At 45.5% G+C, this 27,988-nt stretch overlaps 2 long non-coding RNA genes across 2 annotated transcripts; one reads left to right on the forward strand and one right to left on the reverse strand.

Annotated features, from left to right (window-relative positions):
- Positions 1-9,515: 9,515 nt before the first annotated feature.
- LOC122705880 lies at positions 9,516-12,785 on the reverse strand. Its single transcript, XR_006344177.1, has 2 exons — positions 12,441-12,785; positions 9,516-9,686 (listed from the first exon to the last, which is right to left on the reverse strand). It is a non-coding gene; the product is annotated as an uncharacterized LOC122705880 (long non-coding RNA).
- Positions 11,603-14,496, forward strand: LOC122705878. The gene is made up of 3 exons (XR_006344176.1): positions 11,603-12,060; positions 13,399-13,559; positions 13,761-14,496. It is a non-coding gene; the product is annotated as an uncharacterized LOC122705878 (long non-coding RNA).
- Positions 14,497-27,988: the final 13,492 nt, after the last annotated feature.

A 27,988-nucleotide genomic window follows, 5' to 3' on the forward strand; every position in this document is an offset into this window, starting at 1 on the left:
GATCTGTATCTGTGTTTGAGGGTGAATGTATCTGGGATTAGTTTTTTTCCTATTTTCACTTGCTGTATTGTTCATGCTATTGAAGCCCTCTATCTGTTTCTGCCCTAAGTATTCTTTGTAGCTGTCTCACAGGAGAGAATATTCCTTGACATTCTAGTCACTCTTTTTTTTTTGGATTATAGACAGCATGGAAAATGCGTGAAGCACTGAGTTTTAATCTATGTACCCCCACTACTCAACTCAGTATATCCTGAGCCTTTAAGTTACCTTATGTTTCTCTGGACCTCAGTTTCCTCATTCATAAAATGAAGATAATGTTTATTACCATCTTCCTAGATGGATGTTGCTATGTCAAACAGTAATGGAAATTTAGTGCCCCTTTCTAGGAACATAATGTTGCCAATATTTTATTACTGTATAGACTCTTAGAAACACCCCAGTGTATCTGTGTGGATGCCTGACCAGCAGCTGCTTTGTTACCTGCTGCTTGCAATACGATTTGCCAAATTTTGGTTTCTTCTCTGTCCTGCCCTTTTTTTTTCTTGAGTGTTGAATAATTGAGTTTATTGTAATCTTTGGTGAGTTTTTTTTAGAGGAATAAAAATTAACAGATTCATCCTTTATGTGTAGCTGGGTTCTAAAATTAGTTCATAATAGGATAATTTTATATAATTAAAATTACCACTGAGAAAAAAAATCTCTTAAATTTTCCATAATATACATTATATGAACACTGTGTGCATTATATTTGACGCATGGTTTTCAATGCTGAAAACCAACATGTCATTAAGTAAATCCAGCAGTCAACTTACCCTTCAGCATTTGAATAGATTGTTCTTTAGTCAGTTGATTGTCAGATGAAGGTGTTGGCTCGTGGTCAGGGACAGTATTTTACACAAAATGCATGTTCAAACTGAATATGGAGTGAGATACGTATGCTGTGAGGAACTGAGGCCAGCCAAGAGGAGAGCAGATTCCCCTCGCCCAACCAGGCTTCCTCTAAGGCTGTGCCCGTGAACTCATTTGGGAGGTGGAGGGGGCTGAGCAGAACTGTTGCACAATTCAGTTCTCTTTTTATGTATATTTCTGTGAGGCACATGTAGTTGAAGATGTATGTAATGCAACTCCACTTTGACGCAGGAAATGACACAACTCAAGAAAAAGGGAATAAACTGGTGATGACTCTCACCCAATTTTTAGTTGTCTACCAGAAATTTTCTAAGTCAAGGGTCAACAAACTATAACTCACCTCCTGCTTTTTTTACGACTATGAATAGTGTTTACATTTTTAAATGAGAGGGGGCGGATTAGAAGAAGAATATTAGTGATACATGAAAATTATATGAAATTCTTGTCCCTAAGTAAAGTTTTATTGAAACACAGCCACACTTATCTCATTTACAGGTTACCTGTGGTTGCTTTCATGCTAAAATGACAGAGGTGAATAATTGTAACACAGACCACGTAGCCTACAAAATCTAAAAGATATGATCCAGCCTCTATGGTAAAGGTTTGCCAACAGCTGGAAAGGAAACCAGACCCCTCGAGACGGACCTGAAACCATGAGAAAAGACCAAGCGGAGGATTTTTCTTTTCTTTATTATTTTATATAAAAAATGGATAGATCTTCAGTGTGATCTGGGATATCTGTATCAAGAGTCATGAATGTTAGGTCTGGGGAAATTGGCATGCCAATACTCTGCAAGCGGGAATGTAACTTGCTATAACCTCTAAGGCTCACTCTGGCATCATGTAACCTGTAATGACTTCTACATCCCAGCTTGGTCAGGGCAGTCCTCAGTGATGTTTCCTTTTCCTCTCAGAAGGGTTCTGGTTTGATGATAAATTATATGGTCATCTTAATTTTGTTTTAAAATCCGTACCACCTGACCCAGTAAATTTCACTTCTGGTTGAGTCTAAGGAGGTAATTAGAGCTGTCTGCAAGATTTTTGTGTAAAAACATAATGGTGAAAGTTGGAAATAAACTCCAGAGACAGGAGTTGGTTGATTAAATTCGTGTATGTATTCAGTAAATGGTTTTTGTGCACTATTCTTTCCACAAAGCACTTGGCTTTGTGGTGCTTATTTCCTTGTGGAAATGACATAACCATACAGTGGAGAACTAAAGCCGTTAAAATTCATGTCCTGGAAGAACAAGTAGAGATATGAGGAAATACTTGTATTTAATGAGAAAACTCAGTTATGAAACCATGCATAGTAATCTAATTCTGTACAAATTGTTTACATATTTTTAAAAAGTGGAAGGCTTTGTATACCAAAGTGTGGATGATGGTGGGAATATAATTGATGTTTCTTTTATTTGTGTTTTTCTGTATTTCTAGTTTTTTGATTGAAAATCTTTTAAAATCATTTTAAAAATACAGCATGCTTGAATTTCTTTAAAAAAAAAAATACTGTCTTACCTAGTAGTTCTGCCTCTGCTTGAAATATATTAGAATATAAATCTTGGGACACCAACACTGTCTAACAAGAGGAGCTTGTTTGATGAAAGCTGTTTTATGTAATAAGATACTATATAAATGCTGTTACGTTTTAGAGATCTGTTCAGTGATCAAAAGAAATGCTTAATATGTTAACTGAAAAACAGTATATACAAGCATTTTACCAGTGTGTTTTGTATGTGCACAAAAAGGGCTGGAGGGTTATAATATATCTTAGAAATTTTCTACAGCCAGCATAAATCACTCTTTTGAAGGAGGCTTTGTGATGCTTTTTGCAAAGGGGCCGGTAAGGCTCACAGCGCACCCAGCAGCAGCAGCTTTGTGAGGTGTCTGCTTGCTCACTGCCCTCATCAGCTCCATGCCAGTCAGGCTCAGATGGACCCGTCAGGCTCAGAGAATCTTCTCACTACTCTTGGCTTATTATTTCAGGAGAGACTCTTTGTTTCCAGCACCGTTCATCAGGTTTTTCCTGAAGGAGCTCAGGCCCACAGTGAGACAGAGAGAAGTTCAACAGACAGACTCAGCAAGACTTGGCTTGCCATGTTCTGATTTTCCCAATTTTTCACTAAAGTGAAAGTGAAAGAGTGAAAGTCTCTCAGTCATGTCCGACTCTTTGTGACCCCACGGACTATACAGTCCATGGAATTCTCCAGGCCAGAATACTGGAGTGGGTAGCCTTTCTCTTCTCCAGCAGATCTTCCTGACCCAGGAATTGAACCAGCATCTACTGCATTGCAGGCGGATTCTTTACCAACTGAGTTTTCAGGGAAGCCCATTTTTCACTAAGGTAGACGGTAAAGAATCTGCCTGCAATGCAGGAGACCTGGGTTCGCTCCCTGGGTCAGGAAGATCCCCTGGAGAAGGGAATGGTTGCCCACTCCAGTATTATTGCGTGGAGAATTTCATGGCCAGAGAAACCTGGCAGGCTACAATCCATGGGGTCGTGAAGAGCTGGACACACCTGAGCAACTAACACTTTGCTTTCAAGCTGGTCTTAAGCCCTTTTCTGTTTTCACTTAATCTAAAAGGTTGGTTTATTAGAGCAGGGGAAAAAAAGAAAAACCCTAATACCCTAGGTATATTCTACTAAGGCAAATTAGACTGGTAATGAGGTGGAAAGGAGTCTGAGGAATGGTTATTGATCTCAGTGTGAGTGAAGGGTTGGCAGACATCAGTAGGAAAGACACCTCACCTGTTTCCTCTGCTTCAAAGATTACAGTGGAAAAAGCAATGCAACTCTAGTTTCTTAGCCTGGGTAGTAAATGTTTATTGACATTGCTTTTGACTAACTATCCTATCCAAACTTGAGCCCTTGTGAAGATGAATTTGTTGGTTGTCAGTTTTATTGGTAAAACAAATTTCTGACTCTATCAGTCAATCCTAAGGGAAATCAGTCCTGAATATTCATTGGAAGGACTGATGGTGAAGCTGAAGCTCCAATACTTTGGCCACCTGGCGAGAAGAACCGACTCATTGGAAAAGACACTGATGCTGGGAAAGATTGAGGGCAGGAGAAGGGGACGACAGTGGATGAGATGGTTGGATAGCATTACCGACTCAATGGACATGAGTTTGAGCAATCTCCGGGAGATGGTGAAGGACAGAGGAACCTGACGTACTGCCTTCCATGGGGTCACAAAGAGTTGGACACGACTCAGCAATGAGCAATAACAATGAAACCACCTGAGTGAGGCCTGCCTTCACTACCCTATTCAAAGTCTCAGCCCCACTGGTGTTCCTCATTCTTTACAACACTCGATAGCATTTATGACATAGAACTGTGTTATAAGAAATGAGGAAATGATAATATTCCTCCCCCCAGACTAGATTCTGAGCGCCCTGAGCAGACGCACCCTAATTCTCTAGAAGAGTGGCTGGCACATAGTAGTTTCTCACTGTGCATCAGTATCTGTTGACTGAATGGATGCCCAGTGTTGACGGGGTGTGTGAGAAGGAGCTTGCATACACTGCTGTAGTATAAATTGATAAACCATTATATCATCAGTGTTTCACTCAATTTTGACCCAGCTCTTCTAGGTATCTTCCCTAGAGAAATGCCTGTCCAGAACACAAAATGATACATGTAAAAAGATGTTCATTCCAGTGTTCATAATAGTGGAAAACTGGAAACAACCCAAACGTTAATCAGTAGGGAAAGAGTTGTTTGGATTACGGTTCATACACACTATGGAATATTAATACTATGGAGCCCTTTGCAAGAATATACTGACATGAAAAGGGCTCTAAGATACAGTGGATATCTTGGTTATTGAAATTTTCAATAACTTTCAATTGGTTATTGAAAAGCATGAAATGGTAGAATTCTATGTACAGTGCATGAACTAATATGTAAAAACTAAACAAGATTATTATCTGTAGATACATGTACCTGTGTGTAAAGTTGGGAAAAAAGATACATCGAAATGTAATGGAAGGAGGAGGATGGGAAGGGACTTTTTCCTCTCTAGGTTTTGTGTGTAGTCTGATTTTTTTAATATAAAAACATATTCATGCACGACTCATATAATTTTTTAAATTATATAGCAAACCCTGTAAAGAATGGTATGCAGTAATTATATGAAAAATGGAGGAAATTCATCTTTTTTCCCCCAGACTCTCTGTAAGTTTCCTCTTATAAATAAGAACAGGTACTCTGTTAAGTGGGCTTCCCAGGTGGTTCTAGTGGTAAAGAACCTGCCTGCCAATGCAGAGACTCGGGTTCAATCCCTGGGTCAGGAAGATAGATCCCCTGGAGGAGGGCATAGCAACTCACTCCAGTATTCTTGCCTGGAGAATCTCATGAAACAAGGAGCCTCGCGGGCTACAGTCCACAGGGTTGCAAAGAGCCAGACACAACTGGATCGATTTAGCATGCACACACTCTGTTAAGTGATGCAGAAAGCACAGAGTTTCAGCTACTCCCACAAAGCTTTCTGGGTTGGGTTCTCCAGGCGCTGACTAGGGAATGTATGATTCTATCCATCCAGGCGAGAGAACCAGCCTCCACCATGTTTGGGTCTGTCCTGAGCTCGAGTGGCTCACCGCACCTGGAGACCTTGTTCTCCATCCACCGTGGAAACATCAACAGGGGCTTTGGTTGCTAGGGCAGTAAATAGTCAGCCTTAAGGTTGAACCAACTGGTGAGGGCCACAGTCATCCTCTGAAAAGGATTACTATATTCTAGGGATGTTACTGGACACATAAAATTGAAGTCTACAGAGCCCTAAATTTATTATCTGTTAGCTGTGTGGTGAGGGAAAGCAGGAGGAGAGACAAAATCTGCTGTTTGGGGCACACTGGTGCGTCTTCATGCACGTCTTCTTTTCCTGGGCATAGCACGTGTTCCCTTTTGTTAGGTGTTAACTGTCCTATCCCCAAAGTGACATTAGGCCTGAACGTGTGCCCAGCCGCTGTCAGGCTACTCCCATTGCTCCCATCAAAAGGAATCAAGCGCTTCCTGGCCCTACACACTTTGCTTCTTCATTTTTCGGAGGTGCTCAACACAAAGGCTGTGGTCTCAACAGCTGGAAAACAGTCAACTAACCACCTTGCCTGGGTTCTGGCCATGGACGATTCTTCTCTCATCTCTGAAGACAACCAGGCCATGTCTGTGTCGTTATCCAACTAGTCCTGCCTTTGGAGGCATCACGTGGTGGCAGAACTGCCTACAGGAGTTGAAGGAACATCAGCGTTGCTGCTGTCAGGCAGGCAGCAGCAGCCCTTGTTATTTATTAACCCAGCATCTCTGCAGCGTGAGTCACTGTGTTTTGTGAATGTGATGGGCACCGTTTCTGCGCTTGGGTCTACAGTGAGTGGGAAAAACACCTCCATGAACAGGTAATAAAATATGCTGTGATGAGCCAAGAAAAAGGTGCAGCCGGAGGGGCATCTAACAGAGAGCTGGGAGGAAAAGGCTTCCTACAGAAAGCGACATAATAGCTGGCAAAGAATGAGCTGGCCACAGCTTCACTACCCTCCCGTGTGGCTAAAGACCTTTTATTATCTCTATTGTTTCTTTGGTCTTATAGGCATAAAAGCATCTGGAAACTTTTGAGGACCTTTTCAAATCTTAATAGTTTATGATTCAGTACAATTCATTCATTCTATTCACAGCCCTTAGCAATGTCTGCTGTCATACCTTTTGTTCTATTATGTGGGTCCTCCAAAGAAAAATCTAAGAGCAGGCTTTCCTATGTGTTGTTCACTGATAATTCCCTGACATCTAGAATATTGCTTGTATGTGCATGTGTGCTAAGTCACTTCAGTGGTGTCTGATTCTTTGCAACCCTATGGACTGTAGCCTGCTAGGCTCCTTTGTCCATGGGATTCTCCAGGTAAGAATACTGGAGTGGGTTGCCATGCCCTCCTCCAGGGGATCTTCCCCACATAGGGATCGAACCCAAGTCTCTAAAGAGAGTCCCTTGGACTGCGAGGAGATCCAACCAGTCCATCCTAAAGGAAATCAGTCCTGAATATTCATTGGAAGGACTGATGCTGAAGCTGAAACTGCAATACTTTGGCCACCTGATGAGAAGAACTGACTCATTGGAAAAGACCCTGATGCTGGGAAAGATTGAAGGTGGGAGGAGAAGGGGACAACAGAGGATGAGATGGTTGGATGGCATCACCAACTCAATGATCATGAGTTTGAGTAAACTCCGGAAGTTGGTGATGGACAGGGAGGCCTGGCATGCTGCAGTCCGTGGTCACAAAGAGTCGGACATGACTGAGCAACTGAACTGAACTGAACTGAGCACCACCTGGGAAGCCCATTGCTTGTACATAGCTGCTCACAAAATACTGTTGAATGATGGAAGAAAATTTTCCCAGGCAGCCTTTTGTGAGGGATTTACTGCTTATCCTGAGCAGGAATGTGGCTAGCAAAGGCACTTCCAGTGTCATCAGGCTAACCCTATCCAAGTGCTCCTCATGCCTTAATGAGGAACCCTTCCCCTGTATAACAGAAGCCTATCAAATTACAAAAACTACCCGCGGGCAGGAAATGCAGAACCTCCCTGAGAACTAGAAAGTCCCCTGGACCACAGCAGCTCCCATACTTCTTCCCTCCCCCTCCCTCCCTAGTCTCTGCCTGTGTCTGCTTCCTGGGACTGCAGACCCTTTTCTGATTTTCCTTACACAAAGCTCCTCCTGAAGTTGCCCCTTCAGCCTTCCAGGTTGGGTGCAAATAGGTAATTAACCCGGATCCAAACTGCTGGAAGAAAATCTGCTTGGTATTCTTCTAGTCCCTCATGTTCCCTGGTCTGGTCAGCAGCGGTCAGAGATGCAGGGACACTTTCCTCATCAAAATCAAAGGAAGGATACAGGACTGCCCTGGTGGTCCAGTGGTTAAAGAACCTGCCTTGTAATGCAGGGGACACGGGTTCAGTCCCTGGTCAGGAACTAGGATTCTGCATGCTGAGGAGCAACCAAGCCCATAGGCCACAACTACTAAGCCCGGCGTCCTAGAGCCCTTGCTCTGTAACGAGAGAAACCGCTGCCATGGGAAGCCCGAACACTGCAACTAGAGAAAGCTTGTGCACGCCAAAGAAGAGCCAGCACAGTCAGAGATAAATTAATTAATTTAATACATATATATATATATATATTTTTTTTTTTTTAAGAAATCAAAGGAAGGATAATGGGTGGAAGGAAAGGAAATGATTAGTGGAAGAAATGATTGGCATCTCTACTGACATGCATCGTATAAATTTCCTTCTAGAATGAAGTGCTGGAGAAGGTTAACCCCAGATCACTGGACCGGGAGATAATAGAAGGGGGAACCTATCCATGGCTTTGCCCAAGCCCCTTCGCCAGAGGGTATACTCCCAGGGCTCCCCCAGACAACATTCATCAGTTGCCCCTGTGACATCCCCCAGGCTTGTCGCCTCTTGGGCTTTGTTGAAAGGTTGGAGATGGGGGTGAGTCATCTGCTTCCCCCGCAGCCCCATTGCTTGGGAGACCAGAGGCGACTGAGGTGCTTTCAGCCAGAAAAATATAATTTAAGGGCTTGGCATCTGGCTGGGAGCAGAGAGCTGTGTTGCCATGGCAATGCCTCGCTTCATTTAACAGCAGCATATCCCTGAGTTTGGTCACATCCACACTCAGGCACATACAGCTCCCTGTCAGCGGCCCCCACGATGCGCACACACATACCTCTGGCAGAAATCCCTCTGCAGAAGCGAAACCATTCCTGAGCCTGCCTCCCCGTCATAGACACCCACGCCCATACCCTTTCCTGCAATACCTCGGTCGATCGCGTGGGCTGCAAAAGCACCCCCAGACAGCACGGAGCCCCCCAGGGAATTTAGATGAGTGCACAGCCCCTGTGACAGGTCCACACAGAAGCCTGCCGGGTTCCATATGCTTTCTGGCCTTCCTAACATACATCCGTCGTCCGCTATAAATCTCCTTTATGCATCTACAACACTTTATAAATCTCTAACCCTTTAATGACGCCCAAGAGCACAGGAAAGAGAGGAATAGTGGCGTCTGGTGCACAAATGCTTCTTTATTTTCTAAAGAGGAAAGGGGTTAAGCCAAAACCTTGCAGGTACTTATCCAGAGACCCCTAAGCGCCTGCTAAGCTTCTGTTTCTGCCCCTCCCTTAACTCAGGCAGCAGTGGACAGGATAGATCAGGGCAGGGAGACCTGGAAGCACGAGGATGTTCATAGCAATGCTATTTGTGGCAGTGAACCACCAGAAACAGACTAAACGTCCTTTCACAAGGAATAGGTAAATAAATTTAGAGAAAGAGCAAAGAAAGAAACTATAGATATTTCACCAGATTCCCAATGATAAGAAATAAAATGCCATCAGACTTGGAAATAGCTGCAAATGTGAAATAGATGTGCATATTATTACTGAGCTATCAAAATGGATGACGGAGATTGTCTGTTCTCTTCTGGATCTCTGCCATTGCTTGCTGATCATTAAGTAATTTTCAGAACCACATTTCCACCCATAAAATGAAATGATTCTCCTTGATGAGGTCTTTGTGGAAAAAAAAAAGGGGTGATGATTTCACACTTACACAATATTCCTGCAAAGACGGTGTGGTCCAAAGGCATTGATGATTTAATAAAACAGTGCCCACAAAGGCAAAGAAAAAAAAGGTGAACTAAAGAGAAAACAGAACACCTCCGTTTTCACATGGCAAGTTTGAAGCATCACGATTCCCAATATGTCTTCTTATGTGCAGAGCACGGTGCAAAGCGTCAAGTTCCTGGGACACAACAGGGAGAAGCAGAAAAAGAACTAAGACTATTAGAAAAATGCCAGCAATGAGATGTCACCTGCGGTGCCAAACCCCCAGGGAAGAAAGGGCTCCCAGGTCACAAGCCTGGGATAGGACCACAGACAGGTGGAAGGGGAGACTATGGGGAAGGGGACTTCTTCCTCACTCCTGACATTTCCTTCCAGAGAAGGAAGCTTAACTAGTGGAGCTTCTGGAACTCTCTCTGCCCCACTGCTCCAGTGACTTGCTGTTAACAGTACCTGGGCACCCTTGACTCAGTCCACATCTTGTTTTTCTTGGGTAACTGTTCTCCCCACCTTCTTGCTTTTACTCTTTTTTTTTTCTTTAAGGAGTAGGCATTTTATTTCTTTATTTCAGAACAATAAAAACCTTTATTACATGAACTGAGATAGGAGGGAAGAGGGTTTATTTTTGTGTATTTATTTATTCTGTTTTTTGCTTTTTTGGCCCCGCCGTGAGACTTGCAGGATCTCAGTTCCCCAACCAGGGATTGAACCTGTGTCCCCTGCATTGGGAGTGCCGAGTCTTAACCACTGGACCACCAGGGGAGCCCTTGCTTTTACCCTTAAAGGGCAGGGGGTCTGTCTCCAGTCAGTGTTGGGACCCAGTGGGTAGGTCTGCTTAAATTCTGGGGCTCGGTATTAGCAAACTCCATTGGCTAAAGAATGGTCTCTGATCACCAAGAGGGGTACTATTTCACCTTCCATACTTAACTTTTGTTTTATTCCTTGACTTATGCAAAACTCAGGTGGAAATAAGAATGCTAACATTTGAGAGCCACTTGAAGCCTGTCGCGGTTATCCGCTGCGGCATAACTCTCCGCAGACTTTGTAACTTAAAATGACAAGTGTGTTTTATCTCACGCTGTTTCCCAGGGGCGGCTTAGCGGAATGGTCACGAGGCTGCAGGTCAGGCTGCTGTGGCCTGAAGCTTGTTCAGAGCCAGAGCATCGGCTTCCAGCATGGCTGTTGGCCGGAGGCCTCAGTTCCTCCCTCTGCGACCTCTCCACAGGGCTCCCTGCAGGGCCCCTGACACGGGAGGGCTCCTCCAGGGCAGTGATCTAACTGACAAAGTGGGGGACGGCACCCTGCCTGTATAACCTAGCTTCCAAAGTCAAACACCGTTACTTTTCTCTGTATTCTTTAGAAGGGAGTCCAGCCCAGAAGGGGAATTCAGCTCCATCTCTCCAGAAGAGGGTCAAAGAACTCAGGGATCGTTCTTAAAACCACAGAGTTCTGGACAGAGGAAAAGCGACTCTGCTCTCTCACATAAGAAGCCAGGCAAGAGCTGGAGGAGACGTCATTCATTCAAGCACCTTTTTTTTTTTTTTGGCTGAGCCTGCCTGGTGGCACGTGGGATCATTGTTCCCTGACCAGGGATCAAACCTGTGCCCCCGGCACTGGAAGTGCAGAGTCTTCACCACTGGACTGCCAGGGAATTCCCCACTCAAACAGCTTTTATTGCCCATTAGCTTGTGGGCTTCAAGCTGGATATCACGTGGAAAGACCCTTCACTGAGTATCTGGGTGAAACGGGACACTTCTTTGACTCCCTTCTTTGACCACGTCCCTCCCCGCAAGGCGACTCATTCACAGGCCCTGCGGAGGGGCCTAGCCAGAGCACTGGACCCTTTTCTAGACTGTGCTCTGAGCACCCAAGACCCCGAAATGCTCTTCCCAAGCCTCCTCCATGCACCTTGCAGCCCTCATCCTCAGGGTCATTTTCCCACCCATGTATGCACTCCCAGCCCACAGGCTACTTGCTGGGGTGTGGATGAAGCCTGGTCCTGCAGACTGAGGTGTCCTTTACGCATGGTCTGGAGGTGAGGAAGGGACAAGAAGAGAAGGAGGATGGGCCGGGGGGGGGGTGGTGAGGAGCGGTGGCCAGACGAGAGGTCAGTTGTTAGATGCATGCAGGTCAATGTGCCCACAGCACACCAGGGCCATTCCTTTTCTTCCTAGTTTGCCGGTGTCCTTGTCTATCATCCAGCAAGCTTGTCTCAGCCAAGGGCCGATGTGAGTTGGAGTTTTGCTCCCTCGGAGGCACCCCTTTGAGGCGAGGGACCAGCAGAGCATCAACAGCAGCAGCGAGGTGGCACTTCTGAGCCCAGGTCTCCCTCTAGTGACCAGTCCGGGGACAACAGCGAGAGGCTCCTGCTCACTCTTCGGAGTGAATGCCCCTTCCAGAACCTGCTTTCCAAAAATGCTATCTGATCCTGTGGTGCTTGGCTTAGAAACCTCAAAAACGAAGCAAAATTTCTCAAGCTCCACGGCCCCCGCGTTGGTCTTCGAGGGAAAAGCAAAGCCCACGCCTCTGTCGGGCGGACGAGGTCCTTCCCAACGGTAAGCCGGCCTGCCTTCCCAGGGCCAGCCGCCCCCCGCCGCCTGCCCGCCTTCCACGCCACCACCTCCCCAGCCCCTGCCTCCGCAGGGCACGCACCCCTGCGCGTCGGTCGGCCCGGCGGCTCGCTTCCCCCACGCATGTGTGCTTTCGAGCCTCTCTTCCTTTGCTGGCAGTAAACGGCCCACCTCTGCTCGTCAAACAGACTCTTACTCCCCCCAGAAGACCCACTTTGCTTCTCTGCGGCTCCTGGGGGAGGATTCTCGACCCCTCAGAGGGTCTCTCTCAGCGCTTTTCTACGGAACGACGGCTAACGCGGACTGAGCAGTAATGCCAGTCCAGCACGGAGGCCTCGAGTGACATTGTGTCGTTGGATCCTCACCAGAACCCCGAAGCCAGGAGCTGCGAGCACCCCCATTTCACAGACCAGGAAACTGAGGGGAGCGGCGTTAATCAGACGCCCACAGACACACAAAGAGCACGTGAGGGTCATGTTCCCGTGGACACACCAACAGCCACAGTGCTCTCTTGAGCTCCAAGCCGCCTCCTCTGACCCTGGCCTGTGCATGGGACGTGAGGGCCCCTGTGACTCGTGCCTGGAAAGGCCTCAACCTAGTTTCTGAACCAATGGCAGACAGGAAGGGTTGGCTTTGCCTCCCATGCTTTTTCTCAGGTCCTCTGGTTCTCTGAACCTTGATTCTGAATCTCCCATCTTGTTCCGGACTCAGAGCCCGTCACGCATTGTTAATAAGGAAGGGCAGAGCCATGGGCATAGTTTGCAGTCTAAAGATTAACTAAGAATGAGAAACAGGGTGTAACTTTGAGCTGGCTGCCAGAACAACTGAGTCTTAATTCCCATCTCTAAATGAATAAACCCAAGTAAGCCAGGACCGTCAGGGGAGGGCTGTCCACTGTCCCCACTGTCCCCCGTCCCCTGGCAGGACCAGCCTGTGTCCTGCCCCCCCTCCTGCCCCTTCTTCCTCCCGATGGCCTTCTCTACTCTCTGTCCTCTAATTTAGGCAACAAGCATTAAAGAAACTTTTTTGTCCATCCGAAGTACTCAAGTTACTAGGTTGTTACCATGTCTTCCTTTTGTTTCTTCAAAATGAAAACACAGGATGTTGTTTAAAAATTCTTCCTGATTATGAAAGTAATAACAGTCTGGTGAAAAATACAAGCACACACGTTTACAGTAGAAAGTGAAAGTTGTCAGCCATTCCACCAGAACAAGATAATCACTGTTTTCAGTTTAGTTTCTAGCATTCCAGACGTGTGTGTGTGTGATTCCATATTAATCTGAGTTGTAGATGAAGACTTTTCTCATCGCAATTTCATTCCAGCAGTCCTAGGTTGAAGTGATGCTGCTGCTATAAGATCCAGGTCAAGAACCATCCAGATTCACCCAAACAGAATTCTCCAGCTTCCGTCAGGGAGGGTTAAGAAGAGGGAAACTTTGGTTCCAGAAGATTCCTGAGGTCCTTATACCAACTGGCCATAAAAGGTCTGTATATAAAGTGACCTTTACTAAAGCCGTAGATAGGAAGGCTAAAGCCATAGATAGAAAGGCTTTCTTATACGATTTCCTCAGAGCCAAGCTCCTACTTACTCATATCACCAAAACTAAGGGAGCCCACTGATGCGGTATTTCCCTTCACAGTAGTGAAACTCTGCTCTCCACGGTAATTTGCTCTCTTTTCTTTAGAATTCAGCTTAGGATGGTGCAGCTTTCATACATGGTTCTTGCCCAGAGGAGCTCACAGGCTGTGGGAATAGTCCTCCCCCCGCCAGGGCAGGAGGCAAATTTCTCCGCAAACAGAAAAATGCCAGGCTGTGTAAAGCAGGACTCATGCTCCAACGGCTGACTCACATCACCAAACCCCAAGAGACCTAAGCCTAAAGCCAGAAAAGCAGTTTAATCATTTTCTAATAAGAAGTAGTCCCTGTAAACGGGTTGATAGGCTACTTGTGTTTGCTGACCAGCAGTTTCTCTCCCTGTGAGCTTATGATTACAAATGAAAATAAAAATAGAAAAATGGTCACGATAACAGTTCCATTTACTCTGTTGAGTGCCTACTGCATGCGAGGTACTGCGCTGAGCATTTTATCTTCATCTTCTTAAATTAGTCTCTCTACAACACTATACAGCATCACCAACTCAATGGACATGAGTTTGAGTAAGCTCCGGGAGTTGGTGATGGACAGGGAGGCCTGGCGTGCTACAGTCCATGGGGTCACAAAAGAGTCGGACACGACTAGGCGACTGAACTGAACTGAACAACACTGTACAGTGGGTACTATTTTTATCCCCACTTTGCAACAGGGTTCATAAATGTTTACAGCAAATAAGTAGTGGACCCACGATTCAAACCCAGTTCTTCGTGTTCCTGAGGCCCAGGCTCTGAATTTCCCACCCACCTGGCCTCTCCTCCCCTTCTGGGAAACTGGATTGCAATCTGGACTCAGAACAAGAGGGCATTGTGCAGAGACTAGATCACAACTCAAATGTCACGGGCCTCTTCAGAGCCGTCTCATCCCAGTGGTGTACGTGGTCTGCATCCCACATACAGAGCATCCACTACAGTAGCTATCGTCCATGGAGGACTTGAGCATCCTTGGACTTAGGAACCCACAGGGGTCCTGGAACCAAGGAACCGCTGTACAGAGAAAGCACAGATCTGACTCCAAAATCGCCAACGCAGAAGGTCCATTTTCCTGAAAAGAAAAAAGAAAGTGAAGTCGCTCAGTTGTGTCCGACTCTTTGCGGCCCCATGGACTGTAGCCTACCAGGTTCCTTTGTCCATGGGATTTTCCAGGCAAGAGTACTGGAGTGGGTTGCTATGTCCTTCTCCAGGAGACCCAGGGATCGAACCAGGGTCTCCTGTATTGTAGGCAGCCACTTTACCATCTGAGCCACCAGAGGTTTTATGAAAAGAAGAGCGAAGAGTTTACATACCATGAAACTTTCTAAATATTCCATCTCAACATCTGTCTTTTTTCCATGTGCCTCTCCCTCTATGGCTTCCCAGGTGGCTCAGTGGTGAAGAAACTGCCTGCCAAAGCAGGAGAGGCGGGTTTGAACCCTGGGTTGGGAAGATCCCCTGGAGGAGGGCATGGCAACCCACTCCAGTATTCTTGCCTGGAGAAGCCCATGGACAGAGGGGCCTGGAGGGCTTCAGTCCTCAGGGTCGCAATGAGTTGGACACAACTGAGCAACTGAGCAGGCTCTCCCTCCAGGAACGGTCCACATCCCTTCCCTCCTCCTGCTCTGCTCCATTCCTCATTCCATCTCCTGGGACTCCTCCTTGACTTCCCTCCAGATTTCTCCTCCCTCCTCCAAATCTCTATCCTGGTTTCCTACCTCAGAGATGACAGATTGAGAGCTCCAAGCAGAGCCTCCAAAAGTGTTTCGATTGACTCACACAGTTGTTCAAAAGTTTGAATTAGTGAGAAGATTTAAAATTAGCAGGTTTTACACTTAAATTTAATTTGCAACTTTAAAAGAAAAGGTTTGCTCTTTTCTTCCCTATGGAGAAACCACTGGTTGGAGCTGAGCAGCACCTGTTTTTTCTAGAAGCTCAGATTCTTCCCTTTATCAGTCTCCATCCTTCCCCCCAGCCTACTGACAATAAGTTTGAAGGTCAAGTGCTCTTTGTCATCATTTCCATCAACTAAGTTATTACCTGACCTTTTCGGGTATTCGATTTTCAAATCCCATCTATTTCTTTATTTGGATACCACAGCCTGGTAACTAGCACAGCTAGACTTTACAGTAGTCCTTGGGAGGGGTTTTCCTGGCATGTCTATGAATACGCTTGAACACCTTGTAAATGGGGCACTGACTGAAGTTCTGTGTGTGTGTGTGTGTGTGTGTGTGTGTGTGTGTGTGTGTGTGTGCGCTCAGTTGCTCAGTTGTGTCCAACTCATTGCGACCCCAGGGACTGGAGCCCACCAGGTTCCTCTGTCCATGGCATTTTCCAGGCAAGAATACTGGAGCGAATTGCCATTTCCTACTCCCGGGGATCTTCCCAACCCAGGGATCGAACTCACGTCTCTTGTGCCTCCTGCACTGGCAGGTGGATTCTTTACCACTGGGAAGCCCCTCCAAAGACACTCTCCACAGATGAAAAGGCAACCCATAGAACGGGAGAAAATATTTGCAAATTCATGATAAGGGATTAACGCTCAATATCCAGAGAGCTCCTGCATATTCAACAACAATGTTCAACAACGAAGAGGCAACTAACCTGATGATAAATGGGCATGGTTGCTCATGGGAAATCATCCAGTGTGTACACCCAAGGAGAACATGCCCTCTGCACTCAATTGAATGCAGAGCAAAGGTCAGGTGTATCTCCTAGAGACTTGCTCTTATCACAGGGTAAAAGTCAGTTGGGCAATAAAAAGTGAATGTGTAAGGTACCAGATGGTGATAACATAATATAAAGAGTTTAATATTTGTTCTAAGATGGGTGCTTCTAGTCTGACTTTTATACTGATGATAAGAATAAGCTTAGTGCCTAGTGATTCATCTTTGAAATAAACTTTCTCATTTTTACCTCAAGCTTGGGGATTCATTTAATTATAATCCTTGAAGTTGTCAGTTGAACTTTTATTGTTTCTAATGAATCCAGCTTCTATAGTGTCTTGCGGTGGTAGATTGTATTGTTGTTTAAGAGTACTCACTGTTTCTCCCTTGGATAAGATTGTATTTCCTCGCCTTGTTGACATCAGGCTTGCCCTTGTGATTTGTTTGGGGCAATAAAATGTGAGGGGAAGTGATCTGTGTCACCTCTATAGCTAGCAGTTGCTTATCATTGTTCTTTCTTCTCTGGACCACAGTGAGGAGAGCCAGGCTCTAGGGTGAAGGCAACATGGAACAGAGCCTACTCCCTGCTGGATAAAGAGCCTGCATGAGAAATAAACCTCTGTCACATGCCACTGAGATGTCAGGACTGCTTGTTACAGCAGCATAATCCAACCTATCCTGACCAAAACATGGGCAAACGAAGCAAAAATACTAACTCTGATAACACAATAGATTGCAAAGTTGTCCATTTTTCTCCTATGTATCAAAATGATTTATATTTTCTCATTTATTAAGAAGTAAATACCATAAGTTTAAACTCATAAAGTAATTACATACTCATAAAATGCTCTATATAATGATAAATAAAATTACAGCTGTATATATCAGATACACACAAATCACCCTCCCAGGACAAAGCTTAGACAGGAAACTGTCAACATTTGATTTTTTGCAACTCCCCTTTTAAGCACCCATTGCTGAATATACCCCTTTCCAACAGACATATTCTTTCTTGAAAGAGGCCAATGGCTTTAATCAGGCTATTGTGTCAGGTTCTGCTAACTTAGAAGGCATTCTGCCTCTTGAGGTGGCTGTGTATGTCTCAACTCAAATCCGTTATGATTGAAATATTTTCAAAGTATTGCCATAATACAGGTACCTGGAAAAAAAAAAAATGCTGGAGTAGCAAATGATAAGTAAATTCTCCCCCGCTGCCCCAATCCCCAGTACCACTCTTCAGAAGTAATCCTGTTAGGAGTGTCTTATCAGGGCCAGCTTCCAGGGTATACTATCCCCGTAGTCACCCAGACCTCTATGCTCAGTATTCTGAACTTGGTTTAATGCTCTGCCATTACCATCTGAAATTCCTAATCAGTTTTGAGAAAGGGCCTAGCATTTTCATTTTGCACTGGACCTCCAAATTATATTGCTGGTCCTGCTTATGTATATCCTTCAGAAACATTTCCATGCATGTACAAGCATATGTTTGCATTTAAAAAAAAAAAAAAACAACACAGTAGCTCATCAAGTCCTTTTCTTCTTCCCGGGCCTGCAGAAAGACCTCATTTCTCAGCCTCACTTGCAGTTAAGTTGGAACTCTGTGACTGAGCTCTGGCCAGTGGAAGGTAGGCAGAAGTGAGGAACACTACCTCCAGAAGGATCCCCTAAAGGGATGTACCCAGTCTTCTGCACAGTCCTTCTCTCATGAGGATGGCTCTCGATGTTTGCATGGGAATGAAGGACTCTAAAAGTGTTCCGTCATGTGAGAGGAGGATCCCGTCATGAGTCATCCCTGAAGGGCGAGCCACTTGGAAAAACCTCTAACCCACATGAGACTGCTATTCTGTCAGGCTGTGGCCTCTTTGGGGTGGTTTATTACAGCAGTTGTAGTGTTAATTACTGTAAGACATGCACAAATAAGATCATACTCTGTGTGTGTGTACATATTATGTGTGCATGCATGCTAAGTCACTTCGGTTGTGTACGACTCTTTGGGACCCTATGGACTGTAGCCCACCAGACTCCCTATCCATAGGATTCTGCAAGCAAGCATACTGGAATGGTTTCATATGCCCTCCTCCAGGAAATCTTCCTGACCCAGAAATCCAAGCTGTGTCTCTTATGTCTTCTGCATTGGCAGGCGGGTTCTTTACCATTAGTGGCACCTGGAAAGCCCATATATTACACACACACACATATATATATATATATGTATATATAAAATATATATATAAATGTCTTTATATATATAACTATCATATATGTGTCTTTAATATATAAATATTTTAATGCATAATTTAATTTATAATTTAAAAATAATTTTAATATATAATTTTAAATATATATATATATATGTAAATGTCTTTGGCACCTTTGGCTTCCCTGGTAGCTCAGCTGGTAAAGAATCCACTTGCAATGAAGGAGACCCTGGTTCAATTCCTGGGTCAGGAAGATCCCCTGGAGAAAGGATAGGCTACCCACTCCAATATTCTTGGGCTTCCCTAGTGACTTAGATGATAAAGAATCTGTGTGAAATGCAGGAGACCTGGGTTTGATCCCTGGGTTGGGAAGACCCCTGCAGGAGGGCATGGCAACCCACTCCAGTATTCTTGCCTGGAGAATTCCATGGACAGCGGAGCCTGGTGGGCTACAGTCCATGGGATCGCAAAGAGCTGGACATGACTGAGTGAAGTGCTTTTATCATATTTATGTAGAATTTATACTAATTCATTGTGAGTTCTTGGTAGGCAATTCACCACAGCTCTGAGTAATGACAACCTAAGCGATGTGTGTCAAGCACAGAGCAGGAGAATTTCTACGAAACCCTTTGGTCCAGATCTATTTACCTTTTCTCCTTGCTCTGTGTCAAAGCAGAACTGACACCTGTAGACTGCACTTCTTGAGCCAGCTGACTTCCTGCTGGGCCTGGCCAATGGAGGACAAGAAATTAGGAGGTGAGAGAAAGGGAAAGGCCAGAGTATTTTCTGCTTTTCTCATTGCCTCGATGCATCTTTAGCAGCTGCTGCATGTTTTTGGTACCTCTAGCTCTTACTGGACAGGCCCTCCAGAGTTCTGCCTAAAACTAATTGATCCTGGCCCTGGGCTCCATAACACCGTCTCCCTTCTTCATTATCGACTGAATGGCTGTGTTCCCCCCACCCACCCACCCAAATCCATATGTTGAAGCCCTAAACCTCACTGTAGCTGTACTTGGAGATACGTCCTTTACGGAGGTGATTACGGTTAAATATGGTCATCAGGGTCCTGGGCCTTATAAGGAAACACACCAGAGAGCTCTCTCTGTCTTTCCCTTCCCCCTTTCTCTGCCCCCTCACGCACAGCACAGTGAGATGGTAGCTGCCTAGAGAAGCGACCTCAGAATGAACCCTACCTTGCTGGCACCTTGATCCTGGACTTCCTAGCCTCTAGAACTTTAAGAAATAAAGTTCTGTTGTGTGAACCACCCAGTCCACGGTATTTTCTTAAAGCGTCTCGAACAGATGAAGACACCCTTCCAGCGGAGGAGCACTGGTAGCTGCCTGGCATTGCTCATTTCTGAGCTGTCTTACTATTCTCGTTCAGGCTTCTCAGCTTTTCTATCACTAGTTGTCTGAATTGAACTCCCTTTGTCTCAAGGACTCTCCGTGGTTTCCTTTCTCTGGGCCAGACCCTGAATGACTCACTCCCATCCTGCTCAAAGACGTTGCATGGACTCAGACATATCCAGCTCCCTTCACTGACAACATAGTATGCTGCTTAAGAAAGATCTTAGCGGGGCTTCCCTGGTGGTTTAGTGGTAAAGAATCTGCCTGCCAATGCAGGAGGTGCGTCCGGGTGGGGAAGACCCCACTTGGCACAGAGCACCTGGCGTTGTGGCCCACAACTCTTAAACACGTGCTCTAGAGCCCAGGAGCCACAGCGACGAGGCCCTCGTGCCTCGTAAAATCCTTGAAATCCTTGTGCCCTGGAGCCCGTGCTCCACAACGAGAGAGGCCCCCACAATGAGGAGCCACACACCCCAATAGAGAGTACCCCCTGCTCACCACAGCTAGAGAAAAGCAACGAAGACCCAGGACAGCCAAAAAGGAATTTAAAAAAAATTTTTTTAAAGACAGTATCAAATCGGACTGGCCTGAGTTTGAATCCTGACCCCACCCACTTCCTGGTTTAGTCACCAGAGTGTCACCTTAGTCTCACTAAGGTTCGGTTTCCTCATCTGCAAAATGGTGATAAAAATACATAGCTAAAGTCTAGCTCATGGAGGATATAATGCTTGAAAGGGGCCCGAGCATAGTCGCTGACAAGCAGGACGTGTTCAGTAAGTGTTAGCTAATACAGCCGGAGGAGGGACAGGGCTTGGTGAGAAGCTGACATCGCCGGGCATAATTGCCAAAATCTTCTTGTAATTTGCGATGTGTAGTCAGTCTCCTCATAGCATGGGGAGCCTCTTGTGCAGCATCCTAGGAACTTGCTTATAATCCCTTATTTATGATCAGGGTCCAAAACACATTATGGGAGAGTCTCAGAAAGTCTGGTTGGTCCTGATTTCCTAATTACCGCAGAGCACCTTACATTGGCCCTGTCTTTTTTCTTGTCCTGTCTACAGCTGGCCCTGAACTTGCCCTAAGTTTCTGGGCCTTTAACCAAAGAACCCCAATATCTGCAGTCCTCTTTCCCTTCACCTCTCACTCCTTCACATACCCCAGTCAGACCCCAGAATCTGAGGCTTCCAAAGTCATCGAAAACCTAAGGAACTGCTGAGAATTCCCAACCTGGAGTCAGCAAGCTTTTTCTGTAAAGAGACAGATAGTAAATATTCCAGGGTTTGTTTGCAGACCACTTACAGTTTATGTGCTAACTACTCAGTTCCACCTTTTCAGTGTGAATGCAGCTGTAAATGAATGGGCATGGCTGTGTACCCACCAAACTATGTTTATAGACACTGACAGCTGGATTTCATATAATTTTTACCTGTCAAAAATATGATTTTTCTTTTGATGATTATTAAAGAAGTTATCTTTTTTTAACTGCCTAAAATATAAAAAATATTCTCAGCTCCCAAGCTGTACAAAAAACAGATAGCAGGCAGAATTTGGCCTGCAGACCAGAGCTTTCTGATGGCATCTACTCAAACTCCTGTGCCTTTTTAGTCGTGGCCCTCCTTCTTTCCTCCTTTGCTGTGTGACACTGGGTAAGTCACTTAGCCTCTCTGAGCCTCAGTGGTTGTTTTTTCTGCACGAAATTTATTTTTCAGTTTTATGAGATATAACTGGCCTTCAATACTGTATACGTTTAAGGTGGACAGCAGAATGATTTGACTTACATATATCTTGAAAGGATTACCACAATAATTTTAGTTCGCATCCATCTGGGCTTCAGTTCTTTGTTAGTAACCAGAGTAGCAGTAGATGAATGTTTATTAAAACCAGTTCTTCACTGAGGATGGGGCAGGAGAGCAGTTGTTGGCTTTGCTGTTACTGTTTTCAACCTTTTTGTTTGTTTAGGCTTCCAGGTAAAAAAATCTCATTTCAACAGAAAGTTCCCCTGGAATTAATCTGGGAAATTACTAAATGATCCAGTGGTTCCAAATCTTTTTCCTACCTCCTCATTCTTTACCCACACAAAACAAATCCAGATTTCAAAGAGTAAAGTGGATTTGGCATAAAGGTTTATTTTCCTCCCTTGAGTACTCCCTTATTAGAGGATCGGTATGTTTGTTCATCATGGATGGAGGAGCCTGGCGGGATGCAGACCGTAGCGTCGCACAGTCGGACACGACCGAAGCGACTTAGCACGCACGCATGTTTGTTTATGACCTGTTTATATATTTGTTCTAGGCACAGAGTTCCATACACTCATTAAAAAAATACGTGTGGATCTCCCCCTATGTGCAGAGCACACACTGGATGTTCTGACTTCTCAGGGAGGAGCCCAGTGATGAAATAGGGGTGGGGGAGCGGGGGAGGGGAGCTGAGAGCGGGGCGGACGGACCACGTAGGAATGCGGAGGAACAGGGAGGGGCAGTTAGTCACCCTGGCTTCTGGGTTCCCAGAACCGTCCCCACTCTCACTCCAAATCCCCTGCTATCTTGCCTTCCCGATTTCCTTCCGGTGCTTTTGCCAAACACAGGCTTCAGTCTCCCCGGCCAGCGCATCCCTTCCGCCTCTGGTCCTTTCCCAGAGCGCAGGGGGAGAGGGCAAAGAGCTTGGGCATCACACCCTTCTCCCCCGCGCGCCCCCTCCCTCGCCCTCCTTCTCGGAAATGCCCCCCGCCCCACTCGCAGCCGCAGGCCCCACCGCTGCCCTTTATCAGTTCAGGACACGTGGGAGCCCGGCGACCCTCGGACCTCCCCGCAGTGTTCCGATCTCCGTAGGGAAACCGAATCAAGGCAGACCCCAATCTGTTTCTGTGACCTTTCCTGCAGAGAAACGCGGCGGCCTGCGATTGCTAGGGAACGCAGGCAAACCCACTTTCCCTGTGGGCTTTCAGCCTAGAAAAACCTCCAGCCCCGGCTTTCACTTTCGTGGGGTAGGTGGGGCTGGGGGGGTTAGAAGAGACGTCTAACCCCACCCTCTTGGTTTTGTCAGGGACAGCTCTGGTTTTCTCCAGGGCCAGTCCTTTCTGCCCTTCTTATTTCTTTACTCACCTCTCTTCCCCACTCCTGATTGAAGAAAAGTCCTTACAAGATCGAATTCTGATCCTCTTCTGAGGAATTTTCAGCAACCCCGGGGGATAGCTGTTACCTCTCTCAGCTTTTCACCTGCTCTTGGAATTTGTTCATTTCTCTCTGGCCGACTGGCCCCTTCTCACCCACTCCTTGACAGACTTAACCTGATTTTTAATCTCCCTTCTTCTCTTCCTGACCCAGTAGGATAGACTACTTTGGGGTGGCTTTTAGCCCATGCCTGTCCCTTCTCTGAGGATTTCACACAGAAAGAGAATTAGATTTCTGGGTGCACCCTCCACAGCCATGTTGGAGTTTAAGCACTTAAACGGGATCTTTACCTCCATGGTGTTAACTGGACCAGAAAGTATGGGACTAACAACTGGGCCAAGCCTGTTCTTTCGTCTAGACTTTGGAATTGAGCTGAAGATGCTAACTGCAACCTGAGCTGACTGATCTCTTAGGTGCGGGAGATGCAGGCAGGGAGGGCTTTGCCACGTGAATGTTGAATCAGTGAAAACTGGTCTGTAAAGAAGGACACAGATTCTGAGAGAAGGAGAGATGAAGCTGGAAGAGTAACTCCCTAAGGATGTGACAGCTTTCTTCTTCCTGCTTCCTGACTTTGGAGAGCAGCTGCCTTTGGCTTCCTTGAGACCCACAATAAATGTGGTATGTAAGTCTGCATGAGATAGGCTGTATTGACTGCAAATGGCTTCGATGGTGAAGAATCTGCCAGTATCTACGGTGAAGATAAGGGTGTTATTTAGTTGTGGTGCAAGGAAGCCCCCCCCCCAAAAGCCATTTTAAAGGAAGTTATCTTGTATAAGAATATGTAGCATTGTCAAGTGAGCATAAAGAGAGTGATGGGGAAGACAGCAAAATCTTTGAAGAGTTCTATATACAAGTGGAAAAGAAATGGCTGCCTCACCGAAACAAATTCTGTTTAAATATGTAAACATCATTGCCCCATAGAATACACATGCCACATTGTCTATGGATGAATGACTCTTAATTTGTGTCATTTTTCTTTTAACTATTTTTTAAATTGAGGTATGATTTACATAGAGTACAATTCAATTTATGTCATTTAAAATCAACAATATGTAGCATTCAGAGCTGGTATGGTCGTCTATGAGTCCTTTGTCACAATTAATGCTCTCTTAAAGAGTAAATTCTATCTGTAGAGATGGTATTTCTATTTTTCTTATACACCTCAAACACATATTAATTGCTTTGAGATGACAATTTGATAAATATGATATTCATTTTAATCAAACATAAATTTGGGATAAATTTTGGAGGTTAGATTTGCTGAAGAGAGAGCATCTAGAACCCGTATGTCTTATAACTTTGTCTAAAAGTGTTGAGAGTCTCCTAAGCGTTCCTACCTTTCGCTTCTTGTCATTATATTTAACATGAGCAGTATAAGGGACATCTGTCACTTATGCATGCCCAACACCCCTTTTGCTGCTAAGAGCACCCATCTCTTCCATTTGGAAAATTATTGGTCTCTCATTCTTAGATTCTGTGGCTCAGAATTGCAGGAGTGGGTGGGCACAAGATTCATGCCTGACCAACAACTCACCATTCACCTGAGACATGTGACCTGAGCTGGGCCAGTGGGAGCTTCGCCAGGAATCTCACTGAGACCCCGGAAAAGAGGCATTCTCTCTCAGTTGAGATTTTAAAGCCGGTGGAAGGCAAGCTTGCCAGCCAGCCATGCACCATCTTTATATCACTTGGTGGCCCACTATCCGGGAATGAAGCCAGCTCAGAGGGACACTAAACCAGAGATGGAGACAGATTCTTGATCACAACAGATCCAGTCGGATCTACTCTTCCTCTTGTCTTTTTGGTTATGTGAGCCAAACCTCCTCTATGCTTAATCGAACTTGAACTCAGTTTCAAAACTCGCAAGGCAGAGTCTTGAGTAATACCACCAGCATCATCATCATTGCTATATGCAGCACCACCCCGCCTTCCTGGAGCCAGAAGCAAAAGTCCAGGTCCTGAAGCAGAGCCGCAGATGATCATCATAATCGGCGGACCGAGTGCCCTTGGGAAGTGCGGGGGGAGGGGGTGGGGGGGTTGGTGCAGTGCAGGTATTGTGGTTGAGAAGGACAGAGGAGACACCAGGCAGAGAATTGCTTCTAGGGCAGAGGAAACACAAGGCGGAGTTCTGCCATTGAGACAGGCTCCAGCTGCCTGCTCCCTGAAATCTCATGTCTCATTTCCGAGTGCTGACTGCAAATGCCTTGTAGCGTGGGTGTTCAGTCGGTCAGCTGTTTGACTCGTAGTGACCCCACATACGTTTTTTGTTTGGTTGTTTGCCACCACCCCCGTGGACCAATGTGACCCGAACTCAGCCAGTCAGATACTCTCTCCCATGACTGACTCAGGCAAGTGACTCAAGGATGAAGAGCTCATTAGAGCTCATTTATTTCAGTGGTGGTGCGCTCACCAGCTTCTGTCACAAACCCTTGCTAAAGCCCTTGCTGCCTGGCCCTCTGGCTCTCCTCTGGCTCCTGAGTTTTTCCAAGCCTGGCCCCCCAGTCTTCAGCCAGGTCTCTAAGCTGCAGATAACCTTCCAATGAATTTCCACCTGTGCAAGTCAGTTCAGTTCCATTCAGTTCAGTCTCTCAGTCGTGTCCGACTCTTTTTGACCCCATAAACTGCAGCACACCAGGCCTCCCTGTCCATCACCAACTCCTGGAGCTTACTCAAACTCATGTCCATTGAGTCAGTGATGCCATCCAACCATCTCACCCTCTTTCGTCCCCTTCTCTTCCCTCCTTCAATCCCTCCCAGCATCAGGGTCTTTTCAAATGAATCAGCTCTTTGCATCAGATGGCCAAAGTATTGGAGTTTCATCTTTAGCATCAGCCCTTCCAATGAACACCCAGGACTGATTTCCTTTAGGATGGACTGGTTGGATCTCCCTGCAGTCCAAGGGACTCTCAAGAGTCTTCTCCAACAGCACAGTTCAAAAGCATCAATTCTTTGGTGCTCAGCTTTCTTTATAGTCCAACTCTCACATCCATACATGACTACTGGAAAAACCATAGCTTTGACAAGACGGACCTTTGTTGGCAAAGTAATGTCTCTGCTTTTTAATATGCTGTCTAGGTTGGTCATAACTTTTCTTCCAAGGAGCAAGCTTCTTTTAATTGCATGGCTGCAGTCAGCATCTGCAGTGATTTTGGAGCCCAGAAAAATAAAGTCAGCCACTGTTTCCACAGTGCAAGTCAGGCAGCATTAACTTTTGTTGCGTGCAAACGAGACACCTCTTTGACAGTGCAGGCCAGCTGCTCCTCCAATGATATAGCCTAGTTTCTCTGACTTTATTTCTCTTCCTAGGCTGCAGTCCTGCATGGCCCTTTTTAATGTGCTTTACTGGAAGCCTCCTCCAAACAATTGTTATTTGTCCTTTTCATTCTCATTCCTTGTAGTGGATAATGATAGGGTTATTCTTTCTCTGCAGTGAATCCTCCTTCTCTGTAACTGATTCCTCACCTCCAACAGCTTGAACTTGGGCTTTGGCCATCATTGATTGCTCAAGCATTAGATATCTTATGCTGGGCCAATCAGGGTTCTGTCTTCTAGGGGTTATAAACATGACCTAGGGAATGTGAAAGTTGTAGGTGACTACAGTTAAGCCTCAGAAGTGAGGTTCTAGGGGAAAGGTCTATAGCTTTCTGCTGCTGAGGTTTGGGATTTTTTTCTGGGTCCCAACATTTACTATCTTGAGGAGAGATCTAATAAATATGCACTTCTTGATTTTTGTTGTTCAGTCACTCAGTGGTGTTCGACTATTTATGATCCCATGGACTGCAGCACGCCAGGCTTCCCTGTCGTTAACCATTTCCCAGAGCTTGCTTAAACTCATGTCCATTGAGTCGGTGATGCCGTCCAACCATCTCGTCCTCTGGTGTCCCCTTATCCTCCTGCCTTCAATCTTTCCCAGCATCAGAGTCTTTTCTAATGAGTCTGCTCTTCACATCTGGTGGCCAAAGTATTGGAGTTTCAGCTTCAGCATCAGCTGAATTCTAATATTCTAATAAATATTCAGGATTGATTTCCTTTAGGATTGACTGGTTTGATGTCCTTGCAGTCCAGGGGACTCTCAAGAACCTTATCCAACACCACAGTTCAAAAGCATCTGTTCTTTGGCCTTCTTTATGGCCCAACTCTCACATCCATACATGACTATTGGAAAAAAACGATACCTTTGACTATAAGGACCTTGTTGGTAATGTCTCTGCTTTTTAATACACTGTCAATGTTTGTTATAGCGTTTTTTTCCAAGGAGTAAGTGTGTTTTAATTTCATGGCTTCAGTCACCATCTGCAGTGATTTTTAATAAACTCAGCCACTGTTTCCTTTGTTTCCCCATCTATTTGCCATAAAGTGATGGGACCAGATGCCATGATCTTAATTTTCTGAATGTTGAGTTTTGAGCCAAGTTTTTCACTGTCCTCTTTCACCTTCATCAAGAGGCTCTTTAGTTCCTCTTTGCTTTCTTCCATAAGGGTGGTGCCATCTGCATATCTGAGGTTATTGATATTTCTCCTGGCAATCTTGATTCCAGCTTGTCCTTCATCCAGCCCAGCATTTCATATGACATACTCTGCATATAAGTTAAGTAAGCAGGATGATAATATACAGCCTTGACATACTCCTTTCCCAACTTGGAACCAGTCCATTGTTCCATGTCTGGTTCTAACTATTGCTTCTTGACCTGCATACAGATTTCTCAGGAGGCAGGTAAGGTGGTCTGGTATTCCCGTCTTTTTAAGAATTTTCCACAGTTTGTTGTGATCCACACAGTCAAAGACTTTAGTGTGGTCGATGAAGCACAAGTAGATGTTTTACTGGAATTCTCTTGCTTTTTATATGATCCAATGGATGTTGGCAATTTGATCTCTGGTTCCTCTGCCTTTCCTAAATCCACCTTGAACAT

The sequence above is a fragment of the Cervus elaphus genome, chromosome 12 (assembly GCF_910594005.1).
Source record: "Cervus elaphus chromosome 12, mCerEla1.1, whole genome shotgun sequence".
Taxonomy (NCBI): Eukaryota; Metazoa; Chordata; class Mammalia; order Artiodactyla; family Cervidae; genus Cervus; species Cervus elaphus.